Source organism: Ambystoma mexicanum, chromosome 1q (assembly GCF_040938575.1).
Source record: "Ambystoma mexicanum isolate Mex_15411 chromosome 1q, UKY_AmexF1_1, whole genome shotgun sequence".
Taxonomy (NCBI): Eukaryota; Metazoa; Chordata; class Amphibia; order Caudata; family Ambystomatidae; genus Ambystoma; species Ambystoma mexicanum.
Window position 1 is genome coordinate 223,499,233 of NC_090922.1, and position 6,000 is coordinate 223,505,232.

At 44.7% G+C, this 6,000-nt stretch overlaps 1 protein-coding gene across 3 annotated transcripts in view; it reads right to left on the reverse strand.

The window, feature by feature from the left end:
• Nucleotides 1–5,184, reverse strand: part of LOC138526856 (uncharacterized protein ZSWIM9-like) — a 115,842-nt gene extending 110,658 nt beyond the window's left edge. The window contains exon 1 of one of the 3 annotated variants that reach the window (XM_069637616.1): nt 5,107–5,184. The gene's annotated coding sequence lies outside the window, so the exon portion shown is untranslated. Of the gene's footprint in view, nt 1–4,790; nt 4,963–5,106 lie in introns of those variants that run through there. The other 2 variants (XM_069637627.1, XM_069637609.1) reach the window with 2 other exon arrangements.
• Between the last annotated feature and the right edge of the window lie 816 nt (nt 5,185–6,000).

Here is a 6,000-nt window from a genome sequence, read left to right on the forward strand (position 1 = left end):
GATAACCGAAGCTTTGACCTCAAGGACATCCCCGAAAAAGAAAAAAGTCACATTACAAAATTCCAGATCACCAGGACCCAACTGGCTTGCCAATGTGGTACTTAAACAGTCCCCTGAAGATTGTGCAAAATTATTGTGTATTATTCACAAAAGTGCGTAGTTGTGGATATATCCCGGAATCATGGCGTAGGCCACCGTTAGTCCCGATCAATAAAAAATTGTAAACTTACTGAACCATCAAATTATAGGCTTCTTGCAATGTTAGATACATCAGGACTTTTGCATCTCTAGTATTAGACGAGCTCACCAAGTGGGTGACTACCATTAACTTGCTCGATAATTTTCAAATGGGATTCAGACCAAGTACAATACGTTGTATTAGACTCACGGATAACCTAATTCAGCACACTAAAGTTAAAGGCTCCACATACCTGCATGTAGCTATGGTTGATTTCAGTGCAGTGTTTGATACTGTTATTAGAGATCAACTATGGGTCAAAATGGCGAGAAATTGTTGCCCGATGCTATCTTGAGAGCAGTATATGGCTTTTACAAAAACACTTCAGTGCAAGTTAGGCTCGAAAGCAGGGGAGCCATCACATAGCCCATCAAAACATCTAGTAAGGTTAAGCAAGGCAGCGTGGTGCCTCCCCTTCTGTTTAACATTTACATGGCAGACCTCTCAACGGTATTAGGGAAGATAGACAACTGCCCCCCTAAGATTGTGAGTACTCCCTGTATCACATATGCGGATGATCAGATTCTGTGCAACCAGACATTCGCAGGGATTAAATTATCATTGCAAGAATTGCAGATGTATGCCAAAATAAATGGCCTATGAATAAACTTTGATAAAGCTAAATAATGCACTATGCATATAAGCAAATCACTATTCCCAATTCTATTCACAAAAGGCGACTATATGGCCGTTATTACCGAGGAACGTAGAAAAGCTGTAGCATTAATAATGATAGGAAAATACTGTAAAGATCATTCAGGACATAGCTTAAAAGGAGTTATTTGCGTTGTGCCGTTATTCTACACAGGCTGGAGGCCTCGAGTATGTGCGACTTTAGATGGAGGACGGTAAATGAGGGAACATTTTGGCAGCAGGCATTAGGCTTGGGCCCAAGCAACCCAAATGAAGCAATAAGACATGAGTTGGGACTTACCTCCTTACTCACTTTTGCATTAAAAAGGAGGTGTCTCCTCTTTATTAAATCCAAGTCCGGACCCACTTGCCCATTGTTGAAATTACTAGGAATCAATACAGGGACGGGTGATAAATATGCGCAGTTGATATATTCGAGACCACAGCTTGAAAACCTGATCGGGGATCTGATTATTACACTTTACAGAAATAATGTGTTGAAATTGGAGAGGTGGGACTGGGTTCAAAACTACGTTCACATGGAACAAATAATGTGTTGAAATTGGAGAGGTGGGACCAGGTTCAAAACTATGTTCACATGGAACAAATGAGTAGTTATAAAGAACTCAAATTCCTAACCCACCTCTACAAAAGTACCCCATGGCCACGTTATGTTCTTCAGCCGCTTGCTTTGCGCAGATTCATCTTTCAGTTACTGCTGAACAAATTATGTGTGCCATCAAATGTAGGAATCTTCCACGCAAGCAACGGAGAGAGTATGCGTCGTATTTGTAAAGTTATGGGTAAAGTGGAGACTGCACGCCATACCTTAACTGAAAGTTGATTAAATGGTCCCCTCTATATGACCTTACTGGGCTCCTTTGTGAGTAATTACGAAAGCATCAAGGATGACGCATTTTGGGGCTACTGCCGGAACACCTCGAATACATCTTTGCACATAGCACTTCATTGTGTATGGCTAAAGGTGGAATCATTATTAAATGAAGGTATTAGTTGGCACATCGTGATATTCATTCTTGGCACATCGTGATATTCATTCATATTTTAAATCGCGCTCATGTTTTATCGCTGCTTGTTCTCCCCCTTATTGTCACATTCACTATTTTTTTAAGATTTTGTATGCTCTTGTATGCTTCATTATTTGAACGTATGTATATTTAAATGTATGTAAAAGTTTGATATAAAGTAATGTGAAAAGTTCTATGAACTAAAAATACATTAAAATAATAATAGAAATTACAATTTATTTGTGTACTCCTAACCATCTGCTACAAAATGTGTCTGTGCACCATATGTATATGTGAAATATGGCAGGACAAGTAGGTTTTGCTAACATCTTGTCCCTGGACAGACCGTTTTGTCAAAACGTCCACACCCCTGCAGCTAAAACATTACCACAGTATTTCTCTGGAGTTCTAATTAAGTATTTCCTTTTGTTAGAAATTGTCATTAATTGAAAGAAACTCCATGCACTGCTGCTGTGGACGGGAGAGCAAGGCAAGGACTGAGGGTAAGTAAAGCATAAGCTTGGAGCTATAACATTAGATTCAACCAGACTGGACAGCTGTTACAAAGGCATAACCTGAAAACAATAAACCAGTTAGTACAATATCCTTTATGAACCCGCATTGCTGGACAGCTCCGCCACCATTTGGGCAGTAATGTATCTAGCGATATTATGCTCGCTTTCTCCAACGGAGTCCTGTTTAGTGTCAGTGCTGGTCATTGGGCCAGCTCTCATGTGGGATCTGGGGATCCGGCCAGAGTCAGCCACCAGAAACCCCAAACCCATGCTCTGTGCTGGGTTATAAGGAAAAAATGTTTTGAACAAAAAAAAAACGCACGCAATGAGCTGCTTCAACCTCCTACAGGACTTTGATTCAGGTCACAGCGCAGGACAAGCAAACTAACTTCCCCTGATGACCCAGGGCGAGGGGGTCACCAGTGGAAGTTACAGTCCTCAGCCAGGACCCGGTTTATTTATGCAAGGTTTGTCGATACTTGTATCCAACAAACCTTGCATAAATAAATATACAGGTAACCACAAACATTGCAATTGAATACATAAATAGCCCTATTAACAGGGCAACAATTACACACCATGCAGCCACCCAACTGCTTTCAGAGGGGAGCTGCAGGAGCTGTGCGGATGCAGTTCAAGTAAAATAAAACGTTGCTTCTGGCGAAAAGAAATCACCCCGTTTGAATAGTACCCAATGGGGAATTTAAAAAAATGGGATGCAAATTGTGCATTTTAAATAATATTTACTCAGCAATACTGGTCAAAACTATTATCCGCACAGTGAAATAATGCATCACCAGTGCCATGGAAGTGGTTTATAGTGGAATTGATATAAAGAAATTGCGCTGTTTTAAACTATTATTTTGGACATTTCCTTTGATCAGCGGTCAACTGCCAGCTCCGCCCCAACCCCGCCTCCTCGGGCACCACCCCCCAAACCTCGCCCCCACCTGGACCTTGAGGGATCCCCACCACATTTTTCCATTTCCACCACTGCTTAGTTTACATCCATACAACGCCCCACCTCGCCCCTCTACATACGCAGCACCTCTACCGCTGCACGAGGAACACCACCTCCACAGTAGGCGAGTGCAGGACTACAGCAATTCTGCAGCTAGAACTACAACGTGTACCTTACAGTTAGTACACGACTGTACCAACAGTGGGATTCTTGTGTTGCAAGGCAAACTAAGCAGTGTCAGGCACTGTATGAGAGACAGACACATAAGTGGCTGCAAGACTTGCGACGGGTTGCAGTAATCTCTGACTCGGGAAAGGCTCGCAGTGTGTCACTGGCAGAGATGAAGCTGTGGAGTGGGAAATATTGTCACTCGACTCGAACAAAAGAGCAGTTTATTTTTGCTGTGGGTGCAGATGATTGCACTTTTCAGATGTTGACGGCATGAGTGGAAACATACCCCCGTTCCCCACGCAGAGCCTTCCACACAACCACCTTGCATCAGACACCCAGACACAGCAGATACACAAACGCACCAACCCAACAATTGACTCTGCAGGCATGCATCTACACTTTAACAAAAAACATCCTTACTTGAACACACTTTCCTGCTAAACACACCATGTATAGAGCACAATTTATCTACGCAGATTAGACTGGTGTGGCGATATGTTTATGCATGTGCTATGCTTGTGTAATGTGGTAAGCTACACTGTATCATAGTGCACCCACAACTAGCCTCCTCCATTCTACACTTCAAAAAGAACAGGTCACCCATCGTTCCACTTAGCTCAAACCCCGTCGCCTTTTACCCACCTACGCTATCCCCACAAACTACCTTTAACTCCCTCGGTGTATCTCTTATGTTCAGCAAACCGATGTTTTCCATCGAGAAATGCACTTTATGAATCGCATGCATACATTTAAATTATAGAAAACCACACCGGCCACTGCTCATGAGCACGCATATGCAGCTCATGTGCACACATCCACCGTTCTGTACACTAGACCTTTTACCATTGCCCTTACACCGTTCCTGCAGACACAAGTACACGACCCCGCGGAGTCGCACGGCTCGAGCACACCTATAAATGAACCCACACAGCACCAATGCACGTACGTTTCTGGGCGAACACACAAAAAATGCCCTTAAGTGTGCACGCAAGTTTACCTACCTGCACACACAAAGACAGCATTAGCCCTGCCACACACAACTCCTGAACCCTAACAAATCTACAGCCTTTGCATAGACACAGACAACGAACCAAAATAAACAGAACTCTTGTGCACACCACCTTTAAACACAGTCCGTGCGTAAAGGACTCTTTCACTTCTTGCACTTTCCTGCTGTTATCTTCGCTTCCGCACGCACCCTTCAGATATTGCTCAAGTCAAACTCCCTTATTACACAGACTCACCTCTGCAATTCCTTGTACTACACGATACACGCGCCTCATCCACTGCCCGTACTATCTCCTGCTCTCTCACCTCACGCCCTGATACACATGCTGAACCTCACGTAGCCCCTCAGCTCCCACAAAGCACCGCTTTAACTGTGGGGGAGGGGCGGCCACAACAAAGCCGTCCCACAAGACCCCGCTCCTCCGCCAGTTAGCTTCTTTAACCCCTTACGGTTACGGTGGGTTGAGGGGCACGCGTACCCCTTGGTTAACACCCTGACACTCCAACACTCATCACCCCACGATCGTGCCTTTGCCCAACCGAGATACACACCATCGAGACCCCCGCCCCCATAAGCACATGGACCGCATGACGACGCCCACCACCATGTCCGCCTCAGCACCCCAGGATCTAAGACCTCCCCAAAGCCGCATCCCTAAAACCGAATTACCTACTACTGCCTATTAGAGGAACGGGCCTAGTAATTAGTCTTTGTCACGTGAGTTACACGTTACGTTCGATTCAATGTATGCTTCACATTGCCTCGTGCTTACGAGTGCTTCGACGAACGGGCACACGGGATTCCCTCAGAGTATGAGAGTCACAGACAGTTTATTGATACAGAAAGCTGGACGTCCGGTTATGAAGTGGGGATATCTGAATGGGGTGCTCAATTCCGATTTTCCATGTATACATTACAGAAAGTCATAATGGCTACTCCCCTCACTAACAGTGAGAAGGGGGTGTAGATTCTATTAAAGACAAGGAGGAGAGTATTATGCATTACAATCTTTACTTCTGAAACCACAGCAGCAAAGAAAAAACTTTTACAAACAAAAAAGTTTGAATAACAAATCCAAATACAGTTCAAAGTCAATGCAAGGGGGACGCCCCAATACAACATGGAGGGCAGGTCATGCCCTGTAGATGACCAATGAGCAGGGGAGCCGGCTTATGAATTTCCGGGGGGAGGGGAGGGCAAATACAGGAAGTGACATCACTGGCAGTTATAGGACCACAAATTTGCATGTAGTCGCCAACTTGGTGCAACGGCACGCGGGGGCAGGAGTAGGAGGCACGCGCAGCGCAGAACAGTGGAAACATTGGCTAGCATGTACCATAGCTCTCAACCATTTGTGTTGCAAAGGTGGGTGAAATCACCCGATTTTGTTTTTGGCGGGTGAGACGCCCATTGAAATGAATGGGAGTGCTGGCGGCTTGGCGGGT